Below are 13,983 nucleotides of genomic sequence, written 5' to 3'. Positions count from 1 at the left end.
GAATTGATTTATGTATTCTCTAACAGCAAGACCATGCTACACTATTCAAGGCCATACCATTGGCGGGCAAGCTTTTCTTTCTCCACTGGTGAGACAAATACTTGCACCATGAGTGCCTTGAACACTTCCCACGAGTCTACTTGCTGATTTTCTCTTTTAATGTACCTCCACCATGTATGTGCAAATCCTTCCAAGTGGATGGTTGCAAAATGGATCTTTTGGTCATCACTATGGGGCAAGATGTCAAAATAATCCTCAAGCTTGGAAAGCCACTCTTCAAGTTTAGTTGGAGATGATGATTGACCATTGAATTTTGAGAAAATAATATTATCTCTCAACTCTCTTTCATGATTAGGTGGTTGTTCCTTATATCCAAACTGAGGCTGATCCATGTGGTTGCCCAAAAATGAACCATTGTTAGAGTAATTTTTGCCAAAAGATGGCTGAACTCGCATAGATGGCATGGGCCCTTGCAATGGCTGAAAATTACCTCTCATTGCATTGTTTATGGGCTCCTCTTGCCTATGTTCAGGCTCTCCCTGTTCAAAAGTGCTGTTAGGGATGCCCACTCTCCCCAGAATGTCTGGGAGTTCATTTTTGTTGCATTCACTGATGGGCCAATCACTCTTTCAGCATGCATATCCGATCTATCCTCATGTTCCTTTCCTTTCATTTGGAATTCCATCCACTTAGTGAGTTGGATAGCAAGGGTGTCCATAGTGCTCTTCATTTGACCAATGCCTTCCATCAATTCTCTATGCCTCTCAGCATGCCATGTCTCGTGTGAATGTCACTATTTTGACCATAACTTGAGCCGGCAAGCTCCAATTGACTACTTTTTGGTTTAAGTTAGAGCCAAGGATGCCCTCTTCAAGCTGAGCATAAGCACGCTGCTACAGGTTTAATATGGAAAATTCTGTAATAGCAAATCTACGGCTGTTTTATGCAATTCTACACTTTGTTTGAGAGCAATAGGGGACTGTTTTGGCCTGTAAGGGATGGATAGTGCCCAACTAAAGTTCCAAACTGATAGGGGGTTAGTGAGATCTACAAACACTCTTTGGGGCTTGCTTTTTAGTGCTAGTACTCACTCTTTACCTCTGTAACTCACTAAAAATGTGTACAGCACCTTGTAAGAATTCAAGAGAGCTGAAATATGGTCCCTCGTCTTTTGTATGTGTGCAACCACTTCTCCCATAGCACCATACATTGCTTCAGTATACATACACATGGTCTACACCATAACATAACTACTAAGAATGAAAATGAGCATTTCCATGACCGTGTCTCTCACATATGAGAATCATACATGTATTGTTTGTTGCATTCATTGTCATAACTACATATATGATTGCATGTGTATCTAAAGATACATTTTAGCATTGATTCTCAGTCATACATCATTGCAAATACATTAGTGGCATAATCCCAAGTACATCAATATGTCATAGACATCAATGGCATCATCATGACATGCCAATTCTCACTATCCCCAAAATATCTTTGCACCTGCAAACAAGTTCAGGCTCCGGATCACCGGGAGGTGGACAAAGTGCCCCCTAGGCTAGATTGTGTACACCTTCAAGGTCTTTGATGGCAAGGGGGGGGTCACCCCTCTTTTTTCTTTCCACCTCATTTGGCATCGAGATTTTTCCTCACCCGAAATATACATGGCAAACATTTATTAATTAAACAATCAGCATGCTATGCATGGGAGCTTGAAAGTAATTCTTTTCATGAAGTGCATGGAATTGAATTGGAAATAGGGAAAGGGCTTATCAAGCAATGACTCAATTCTATCTCATCTCATTTACAATGGATTTCAGAGATTAGTTTATGCTCAAACAATCATCACAAGTCAAGAGATTAAGGTGAGGCAATCACTAAACAGTAGTGAAAATTTTCAACATAGAATGGACCATTTTCAATGCAAAGAAGCCTAAGAGAGGACTGAGATTGAATTGGTAGCATGTAAGGATTGAAAACTTCAATAAAATGTATGATTGACTACTTGAATCTCTCCCAATAATAGGCTTTTTGGCTCAGCAATAGGATGGAAATAACGAGAGTTCAAGAGTCAATTACCTCTTTGATAATGAAGAAGGGTTGAGAATCAGTGGCCAATGTCCCGAGGTTGCTCTCTAATGCTCCAAATAGCTTCATGATGAGACAAAGATTCAGCCAAGAATCGAGTTTTCAAGCTTGATTCTTCAATGGGAGAAGGAGGGGTTGAGTTTCAGGCCATAAAAGAAGAATCTCCCAAAATTTAACCCCATAATGCCTTCCCATGCTCCAAACCTCTTCCAAATTGGTAAGCAAGCTCCATTAATAGCAAAGACTCCAATATTTAAGCCCTGAGACCCAATCTTGAAGGGAACTTGAAGAAATTCAAGGTTCTTCGTCTATGGCTATGGCTGCCCCAAATGTCAGGCCTCCATTCTTGCTTCCATCTTCAAGTACGGGCTTCTTAATGCTTGCTTCTTCAAATATCTTTGTAAGCACAAGCTCATGGGCCCAAAAGAGGCAAAAGTCCTCAAGATTCAGTGAGCTTTGAGAAAAATTTTGTGGTTGTCCATAGCCTGCATCTATTAGGGTTTCAGGGATCAAGAGAGCTCAAGAAAGGTAAGAAGAAGGCTTCATCCATGTCAAGACCACCTGCTGGAAGCTAGAGAAGAGAGCCAAGATGGAGAAGAAGCTCAATATGATCAGTATTTGCTCATATTGCAGCCTTGAAATTTGCGATGCAAATCACGAGCTACTGCTTGGGGAGAGAGAGAGGGTCCAACCATTCAATGGACAGCTTGAAATGAGGGTTAGAAGCCCTAGGAAGCTCTGAAAGAGTGATGAAGGTCATTGGGGGTAGAGTAGAGAAGATTTATGGTGTTTTCTCCTCCATGGAAGCTTGGCAGGAGCTTGGGAATGAGGAGAGAGAAGGTTTCATGTGAAAAGTAACCAATTGTTGAGATATCGAGCTCCACTCGTGATACGCCAGGTTGACCGTTGTGTATTTATGTCACCGACTTGTCAGTTGCAGACGCGGTTGGTACACCGCCCATGAATAATAGCTACATGATAGCTATCCTTATCTACTCTAGTTCGTGGCTCAGCTAGTATGCCACCTTAGTTAGTTGAGTTTGGTTTGAGACCCATATATAGGGTTCTTCTATTTCTTTGTACTTGAGTTCTTTTGGCTTACACAACTAAGAAGAGGAAAACAGTTTTCAGCCTCCACCCTTGTGTGTATTCCCCCATTGTGCAAGCAAGAAAGCTTCAAGTGAGACTCCTTCCTTCTCTCCCACAATCTTGACATGGTATCAGAGCCTTGTTCGTGGTAAGGAGCTCAAGAAAGCAAGCCAAGCTTGCGGCGTTCTGGTAAGAGGAGCAGTGTTGCTTTCATTTTCTGTTTTGGGAGCAGATCTCTACAGGTAGCACAGCCGGAAAGTGCAGGAGTGCATTGTCTCAGGTTGAGACGCCCTTCGTGGTGAAGCAAGAGGGCAGTATATGCTGCGGGCGAAGGCTTTAGCCCCTGGCGACCTTGTTTTTTGGATTTGAGGCCGTTTCGGGGCCTGTTTTGGAGGCGGAAGTTTTCTGCACGCACTCAGGAAAAGGCCAAGTTTTATGCTGTGCGACCACTGTTCTGCAAGTCGGTAAAAAGTTACTGTAGAAATTGCATTGTATGCCTGTGCGCAGAGACATTGGGAGTTACAGAATCATCCCTGTTGCCTGTTGATGCAAAATCGTCACTAGGAAGTGATTGTGTGGTCAAATACCACTTTCGTCAGTTTTGCAGATTTGCCCTTGTGAGGCTGAAGCTGTGTTCTTTGCAGTGACAAAATTTTTTGCAGTGTTCTGTAATGGCGTCTAATTCTCTTTCACAGATTGTCACTGAAAAGCTTGATAAGAACAACTTCCAAGCATGGAAGTTTAGAATGACAAATTTTCTTATGGGAAAAGGATATTGGGAATTTGTTGCAGGAAATGAAGAAGAACCAGTTCTTCCTGATGTTCCCAATCAACAGCAAATGCAGGCATTCAAAACATGGCATGAGAGAGCCAGGAAAGTTATGTATTGGCTGTCTATCAGTATTTCAGACTCTATGATTGTGCATATTCAGGATGCAAGTACGCCAAAGGAGGCATGGGATACTTTGTCAAAAATGTATAGCACAAATACGCAAGCCAGGAAATTGCAGCTCAAGCAAGAGTTGCATAATGTGCAAAGAGAAAGTATGAGCATCAACGACTACCACATGAAGGCGAAGAAGATTGCGGATGCACTTGCTTCCATTGGGTCGCCAGTGGAAGATGATGATTTAGTTTCCGTGACCTTGAATGGTCTAGGAAATGATTATGCACAGTTCCGAACATCCATTTCTGTCCGTGAAAGATTTCCTGATTTTGAGGAGTTGATTGCTCTTCTAATTTTTGAGGAGCAGAGAAATGGTGGTGCATCTTCTTCAGGAGGAACTTCAAAAGAAGCTGTCTTCTACTCAAATGCTGGAAGAGGTAGAGGCAGAGGTAGAGGAGACCGATTTGGAGGCCGTGGCAGAAATCAGAATATGCAGCAAACTCAAGAAAACCAGTCCTATGGAGGAGGATGTGGTAACTCTAGAGGCAGGGGGAGCCAAAGAGGTCGTGGTGGATGGCAAAGAGGCCAAAATGCAAACAGTAATGTTGAATGCTACTACTGTGGTAAAATGGGTCATATGGCTAAAGACTGCTATAAAAAGCAGAATGACATCATGAATGGAAAACTGCAACAAGGGAATTATGCATCTTCTAGTAGACAGGGTGATGACAGAAATGAGCACTTGTTTATGGTGCAGCACATGAACAATTCTGTGACAAGTGCAGAAGAAAATAATGATGTATGGTATGTTGACTCAGGTGCATCAAACCACTTGACAGGTCATGCATAATGGATGGAGGATGCAAGAAAAATGAAAAAACCAGGATTTGTGGAGACTAGTGATGATATTGCACATCCTATTGTGCAGATTGGAAAAATTCCCTTGTCTATGCAGGATGGGAAAAAGAAATACCTGTCTGATGTATTTCATGTCCCGAATATCACCAAGAATCTGGTTTCTGTTTGTCAAATGGTTGAGCAAGGCTTGCAGGTCAGATTTAATCCTCATGGATGCTTTGTTGAGGATATGAAAAATAAAGGTCGCTTGATAGAAAAAGGAAAGAAGAAGGGCAGAATGTTTACATTGGATGCAGACATGTCTGAATTGAGTGCAGCAATGTTTGCACATGGGACCGGTGTAGTTGCAGATATTGATATCTGGTATAAACGCATTGGTCATGTTAATGTACAACGACTTAAATCAATGCAGGCCCAAAATATTGTTGCAGGTTTGCCAAAATTCAAGGTTGCAGAAATGCATAAGGTATGTGAAGCCTGTCAGTTTGGAAAACATGCAAAGGAAACCATTTTCTAGACATGTTCAAGAGAGTAAGAAGCCATTGGAATTAATCCACTCTGATGTGTGGACAACTAAAGCTGCATCTCTTGGAGGCTGTCATTATTTGTTAGTTTTATTGACGACTATAGCATAAAAGTTTGGGTGTATTTTATGAAAAAGAAAAGTGAAGTTTTTGGGCATTTCAAAACTCTTAAAGCGATGGTTGAAAAAGAAACAGGCCTGCAGATAAAATGCCTAAGGTCAGATGGAGGGGGAGAGTACCTCTCAAATGAGTTTGCAAGGTTTCTACAGGAGCATGACATAAAGCAGCAATATTCATGCAGTCATACCCCACAACAAAATGGAATTGCAGAAAGGAAAAACAGGCATATTGGAGAGGTATCTCGTGCCATGCTCAATGAAAAAGACTTGCCAGATTTTTATTGGGCTGAAGCAGTTGCTACAGCAGTCTACATAATGAACAGGACTCCCACTGCAGCAATACATGGAATGACTCCAGAGGAGAGGTATACTGGTAGGAAACCAGATATTTCTCATTTGAAAATTTTTGGTTGCATTGCCTATGTACATGTGCCAGATGAGTTGAGATCCAAGTTGGATCCAAAAGCTGAGAAGTGCATCTTTATTGGTTACTCTCTGCAGCAAAAAGGGTATAGATGCTATAACCCTTCTACTCGTAAGTTTATAGTGAGCAGAGATGTTGTTTTTTATGAGATGAGTAGCTGGTATAAACCAGTAAATATGATTGATGATGTAGATGCACAAAATGGTAATGCTGCACAGAATTCACAGCAGCAGTCACAAAATATTAGTGGACCTGGAGCGTCCTCTAGCAGTGGTTCACATTCTTCGCCATGGACAGGCAGATTGAGATCAGGAGAATCTTCTCAAAGTAATGCAGATAGTGGTATGCAGGTATCACGAAAAGGAAAAGAGAAGGTTGATCAGCCCATGTTTGATGTGAATGCAGGTCACTCTTATGTGGATGGTGAATCCAGTGGCTCAGAACAGAGCATTGATGATGAGTTGGGTATTCCTTCTATTGTTACACCTGGAGTAAGGAAGACCAGGGATTTTTTGAGAGCACATGGGAGTGAACCTACTTTGCGCAGGTCTACGAGAGCTAGGTATCCTGTGGATAGGCTGAAATATGATGGATTTACAGCCATTCACTATGCATATATGGTCAAAGTGATACAGGAACCAGAACCCACTTCTTTTGAGCAAGCCATGGGAAAAGAAAAATGGGAGAAAGCCACGGATGAAGAAATGGATGCCTTGGAAGCAAATGCTACATGGGAATTGGTACCTTTGCCTAAAGGTGAAAATGCAATTGGCTGTAAGTGGGTTTATAAGGTGAAGCACAATGCAGATGGTTCTGTGAACAGATACAAGGCAAGATTAGTAGTCAAGGGGTATGCACAAACATATGGCATTGACTATGAAGAAACATTCAGTCCGGTTGCAAGGATGGCAACCGTAAGAGCAGTCATTGCTATGGCTGCATCAAAGGGATGGTCTTTACATCAGATGGATGTAAAGAATGCCTTCTTGCATGGTGATTTGCAAGAAGAGGTCTATATGGAGCAGCCACCAGGTTATGTGCATGCTGTTCATCCTGAGTTTGTTTGCAGGTTGAAGAAAGCCTTGTATGGCTTAAAGCAAGCACCTAGAGCATGGTCTGACAAGATAGGACAGTATCTTGTCACTATTGGCTTTCAAATTTCCAAGGCAGATTTCTCACTTTATGTGAGAAAAATAGAGAAATGTATTATGCTACTTGTCATTTATGTTGATGATTTGATTATGACAGGTGACAGTGATGAAGATATCCTTCATGTGAAAATGCTATTGAAGCAGAAGTTTGAGATAAAGGATTTGGGAGAGCTGCGTTATTTCTTGGGCATTGAGGTGATTAGATCACCAAGTGGGATACAGCTCTTGCAGAGGCAGTATGGATTGGACATGCTGTCCAAATATGGGATGACAGGTTGTAAGCCTATTTCAGTTCCTTTGGAGCAGAATGTGAAGCTGAGCACAGATGCAGGTGAGCTTCTAAAAGACCCTACTATGTACAGACGCATAGTAGGAAGTTTGATTTATATGAATATTACCAGGCCAGATTTGAGCTATGCTGTTGGATTGGTAAGTCAGTTTATGCAGGCTCCAAGGAAACCACATTTGGATGCGGCTAGACGCATACTCAGGTATGTGAAGTCCACATTGCAGTATGGACTATTTTATGAGACTGGGGTTCAGATATAGTTGCATGGATACATTGATGCTGATTGGGCTGGTAGTATCTATGATAGCCGATCTACCAGTGGATATGTGTTCTCTTTTGGCAGTGCTGCAGTCACTTGGAGTAGCAAGAAACAGCCTACAGTTGCCTTGTCGAGCACAGAGGCTGAGTACAGGGGTGCAACAATGGCTGCATGTGAGGTAGCTTGGTTGCATAAGCTACTTTATGATATGCATTAGTCTACAGATGGGCCAGTTGTCATTTATTGTGAAAACGTGAGTAGTATACACTTGGCAAATAACCCAGTCTATCATGCTAGAACAAAGCACATTGAGGTGCATTATCACTGTGTGCGAGAGAGGGTTTTACTAGGTCTTATTGATCTAGTTTATGTCAGCACAAAGGATCAGGTAGCTGACATATTCACGAAGGCATTGGGCGTAGAGAAGCTGCGCAAGTTTAGAGACCTGCTTGGTGTGCAGGAATTGGGATTGAGCTCGAGGGGGAGTGTTGAGATATCGAGCTCCACTCGTGATACGCCAGGGTGACCGTTGTGTATTTATGTCACCGACTTGTCAGTTGCAGACGCGGTTGGTACACCGCCCATGAATAATAGCTACATGATAGCTATCCTTATCTACTCTAGTTCGTGGCTCAGTTAGTATGCCACCTTAGTTAGTTGAGTTTGGTTTGAGACCCATATATAGGGTTCTTCTATTTCTTTGTACTTGAGTTCTTTTGGCTTACACAACTAAGAAGAGGAAAATTGTTTTCAGCCTCCACCCTTGTGTGTATTCCCCCATTGTGCAAGCAAGAAAGCTTCAAGTGAGACTCCTTCCTTCTCTCCCACAATCTTGACACCAATATCAAACTCTCTCCTAACTCCTCTGATCACTGTCTTTAGAATATTACCTTTAAATTTGACCCAAAATGATCCTGTCTTCCAACCTCTAAACTTGGTCCAAGGACTCCATTAATGCTCCTGACTACTATTCTCTTGGTCCTTGACCTTTGGGTCCTTCAATGCTTCTCCATTTTAGTGTCTATCCCTGTGTACTTGAAGCTTCTTGGATTTTTAAATTCAAAAGGATGGTAATTGAGCATGTAAGGTAACTAAATGGATCAGAACTATGGCTCTAGTACCACTTCTCAAGATAAGGACATGAGAGAGAGAAGAAGAGGAGAGAGAGAGAGTGCATAAGAGAGAGAAAGAGAGTGACGAGGAGAGAGAGACTAGAAAAGGAGAGAGAAAGACAAAAAGAGAGAGGAAGAATCCATGAAATCTTGGAGAGAGAGGTGAAGATGAAGGAGACTCATATTATAATCTGATGGTCAAAAATCAAGTCCCTAACACCTTATATACCAGCTAGTGTAGCTAGTATTTTCCCATTATTAAATCCCCCCCTCTCTTACATTAATATTTCATGAGATCCAAACACAACCAATAGACCCAATTGGAGCAACTTGACAACAATCAATAGTTTTGACATTCATTGACTTGGCTTCTAGCAATCAACAAATACTTTTAAACCCCACTAATGCTCACAAGACATCTACACACCTTAAGGGTTGTATAAATGTTTAGTGATGCTATTTAGATTTTTCAATCCTTCAAACACTTTCCAGAAGCAACACAATTTTTCATCATTTAATACAAAAAAAATCTTACTTGTTTGGCTTGATGGTATATTGATTCACTTCAAGACTTGGAATGAGCATCTTCAAGCGCTTCATGATGTTCTTCATCCTCTTTTAGAAAAAAAAACCTATGAATCCAGTTCAATTTTTTTAAACAAAACATCATTAAAAATCCTATGTTGCATGTAGAATTCAAAAACGTCCAAAAACATCATCAGCAATCCAAGAGAATATCGTGCTATGGGAGAGACATCTCTTCAAATGATGCATCAAAGTTCTCTTCCATGAGCAAACACTCTTGAAGCATTATTCATATTGTAATGGTGCAAATTTGCTAGCCACAAGCTTTTTCAAAATAAAAGCAAATATAATCAAGTTTCATGAGAATATAATTCAACATATCAATAAAGTCAAAGAGCCAGTATCATCCCTTCCATTTCAAGGATCTATTGATGCATAGTGGCATTGCTAGACATCATCGCTCCCACTTTGTGATGGTATGCATGCCCCATTTTTAGCATGTGAAAGACACATGGTTAGATACATAAGGCTCCATCTACCCTTAAGAAAAGAGACACCATAGAATGAAATGTAATCAAAATGAAAAAGACTACTCTCAAGAACATGTGCCTATGAACATACAAGCTTAATATACCTTGGTAATGGTAGAAGAAGTATGAAGCAACCTCCATTTCCTCCATGTAGACCCAACATTTTCCTCTCCATCCTTCTCTTCCTTGGCATGCAAATGGCTTACGTTGCACATATCTCTAGCATTTGGCCTCGATCAGTGGTGCTTCCTACTAGTAGAGTTGCCACAAAATGTACTTTTATCCCCTACTGAGGCCTTTATTTTAATCAACAATCCAACTAGTATGTCTCTTGTAGAAGCTCCTAAGACTATACAATTGACTTCCCTTGTTTTTGCAACAATAATCCCTTCTTCTAGTAGCTCTCAAAAATCCTAAATGTTACAACAAGCTCTCTCCACATGTAGCTACTAGTAATCTGATTGCTAGCTACAACTCCAGACCTTTTCCAAGCATGCAAACATAGTTCACATGGCAAGTAACATGGGCCAAATGATTTTGTGAATCAAGGGCCTTGCTAAAAAAAATTGTCAACTCTCAACAGAGCCACTATGATGGATATAGGTAAGTTAGCTAATTGAGAAGCTTCCACCACATTTGGCATTATGATTCCAAGGAACAACACACTGCAATTCTTGATAACAATAGCACCCATACCTTTATTGCTTTTTTTCAATTTTAGCAGTAGTAGCCCTTTTCAGTCTTGTGCTATTTATAGACTCAGCAATGGTCCCACCAAGGAGAGAGCATCTATTGTAATGCTTCCAAGGTCCACACTTTGCTTCTCAGTAGTCATATCCTAGTTGATATGAAACCCTTGACTAGACTTTCTTGTTGGTAGTAAGTGAGCAACAAAGGCTTAGACAATGTGCATTCTAAAGTTATACCATAAAACAATCATGTAATGTTACCTAGTGTTCTTTTAGTTTCAAGCATTCTCGTTCCTTTGAACACAGTGAGCCACTAGGCATGGGCTCAACTTCAAGAGGGGATAGTGTTTTAGTTGATGTAGGTGCTTTGTTCTAAAACCATACAAGACAAATAACTTAACATACTAGCCAATCATCTTTCAATATAAGACTTGTGGTAACCTTCAATGACAACAACTTCCAACCTTTCATGCATTCAAATATGTATTGTGAAGTCCCAAGCATTTTTAAGTTGTTACTTACAAGTTCTTTAATAGCACTACAAACCCTCCCAAGGTCACGAAAGAGACAGTGTTAAAGAGGCTACAAATACCATTAATCTTCCACTCAACAAAGAACTTAATAACTTCTAAGAAGCATAGGCCTAAAAAATACTGGAAAAAAGTACCTAGCCTTTGAAAAGTTTTGAGTATCCCAAACAAAGAAACTATGATCAACATATACAACAGCTGGAAAAACCAAAATATCTTATGTAAGAATAGTGATTGAAGAGAAACCTTACTAATGTATTGTCAAAACTGAAGCACTTTATGCCTAGTAGCTTTAAGCTTCTTCTTAGTGTAAGGACTCACTAATGTTATCTCAAAATAAAGCTTACCAAGCTTGTGCAATGTTGCAAATCATCAAGCAATATCATCAGGATATGAGATCCCATTTACATTATGTGCAGCAAGGTAGGAGCATGTGTTTGCATCTGTCAAGTCATGGAATCCAAATGGTGTTGGTCAATGCAAAGTTGCAGCAAATACAAGATACTCAAGCATGAAAATCTGCATAATACCATCATTGCATGCACAAGAAATGTGCAAACTTGAAATGGCTAAACCATGGCCTTGTCAAACCTGCAACAAGCAGTTGAAACTATTGTTGAGGTCTATAGATAGGCAACCACAAATAGATCCTTGCTTGCATCAAAGGATACCTTAAGATTAACCCGTTTTTTCAATGCAAGTCCATGATGTAGAAGGTACAGTATTCCTGTTGAACATCATATGTGTCAACCACAATCCTCAATTCACTAATTATACAAAATTAGTAGCAGAATTGAGAACAGTGCCAAATAGAAAAAGGTTGGTTAAAGCTTGCTTGGGCATGCCTATGTAGTTCAAGGCATAAACCAATTGGATATCTCCATCTCATGAATCTTCTAAAGATGTTACTGCCACAAAAGAATTTTCATGTAGACTACCAAGATGAACATTTCTCCCATCTAGAACCAGACCTGAGCCTATTCCAGATTGTTGCCATCTTGCATTTGACCCGATTGTCCAGTGTCTCAAGTGATTAGTATCTATTGTAAAAAAAAAATTTCCATCTGAAGCAACATGGATCCCACTTATTGACATGGATGCAATTTTTGCTCTGACTTTGGCTATCAATGCTATAGACTTGAAATCCTAGAGGCAAACTAAACCATCGTGTAGAAATCCAACTGAAACAAGATGTTTTCCTAGGCATAAAAGGCAGTATAAAAATTTAGCTGGAGTTTCCATATTCATTCCTATTATTGATGCATATGCCTATGTCAATATTTCAAAAGCATATTGCGCTACAAACTTTCACCTCCCAAAAAATGAATGCCTACTACTACTATTGATATGGAGGTTTGCCAACCAAGGAAAGGCTCTAACTCACTGTTAAGAGAGAACTGCACACATGAAACTCCATATTAGTACAATTTGAGCTCAGCTAGGCAAGACCCATCGGTCACATCCCAAATAAGAGAAGTTGGTTGATGCCAGATGTAACGTGCTCGCCTATCACGACTGTCCACGCTTTTAGCGGTCTATTGAGAGATGAATCTAAGTGAGGCTGCCCGACATTCCCATGGAATGTTATGGGGTTTGTCACCTAGGGTTTCTCTAATCTTCCTTGTCAAAATTGTGGGAGAGAAGGAAGGAGTCTCACTTGTAGCTTTATTACTTGCACAATGGGGGAATACACACAAAGGTGGAGGCTAAAAACAATTTTTCTCTTCTTAGTTTTTGTGTAAGCCAAAAAGAACTCTAGTACAAAGAAATAGAAGAACCCTATATATGGGTCTCAAACCAAACTCAACTAACTAAGGTGGCATACTAACTAAGCCACGAACTAGAGTAGATAAGGATAGCTGTCATGTAACTATTATTCATGGGCGGTGTACCAACCACATCTGCAGCTAACAAGTCGGTGACATAAATGCACAATGGTCACCTTGGCATATCACGAGTGAAGCTCGATATCTCAACACTCCCCCTCGAGCTCAATCCCAATTCCTGCACACCAAGCAGGTCTCTAAACTTGCGCAGCTTCTCTGCGCTCAATGCCTTCATAAATATGTCACCTACCTGTGCTGACATAAACTAGATCAATAAGACCTAGTAAAACCCTCTCCTGCACATAGTGATAGTGCACCTCAATGTGCTTTGTTCTAGCATAATAGACTGGGTTATTTTCCAAGTGTATACTACTCATGTTGTCACAATAAATGACAACTGGCCCATCTGTAGGCTGATGCATATCATAAAGTAGCTTATGCAACCAAGCTACCGCACATGCAGCCATTGCTATGCCCCTATACTCAGCCTCTGTGCTCAACAAGGCAATTGTAGGCTGTTTCTTGCTGCTCCAAGTGACTGCAGCACTCCCAAAAGAGAACACATAGCCACTGGTAGATCGTCTATCAGAAATATTACCAACCCAATCAGCATTAGTGTATCCATGCAACTGTATCTGAACCCCAGTCTCATAAAGTAGTCCATACTGAAATGTGGACTTCACATACCTGAGTATGCATCTAGCCGCATCCAAATGCGGTTTCCTTGGAGCCTGCATAAACTGACTTACCGATCCAATAGCATAGATCAAATCTGGCCTGGTAATAGTCATATAAATGAAACTTCCTACTATGCATCTGTACATAGTAGGGTCTTCTAAAAGCTCACATGCATCTGCGCTCAGCTTCACATTCTGCTCCAAAGGAACTGAAATAGGCTTACAGCTTGTCATCCCATATTTGGACAGCATGTCCAATCCATACTGCCTCTGCAAGAGCCGTATCCCACTTGGTGATCTAATCACCTCAATGCCCAAGAAATAACGCAGCTCTCCCAAATCCTTCATCTCAAACTTTTGCTTCAATAGCATTTTCACATGAAGGATATCTTCATCACTGT

This window comes from Lygodium microphyllum, chromosome 20 (assembly GCF_053477565.2).
Source record: "Lygodium microphyllum isolate KBCC chromosome 20, Lygodium_microphyllum_v1.1.10, whole genome shotgun sequence".
NCBI lineage: Eukaryota > Viridiplantae > Streptophyta > Polypodiopsida > Schizaeales > Lygodiaceae > Lygodium > Lygodium microphyllum.
The sequence above is the reverse complement of the archived record's forward strand: the minus strand, read 5'-3'. Positions refer to the sequence as shown.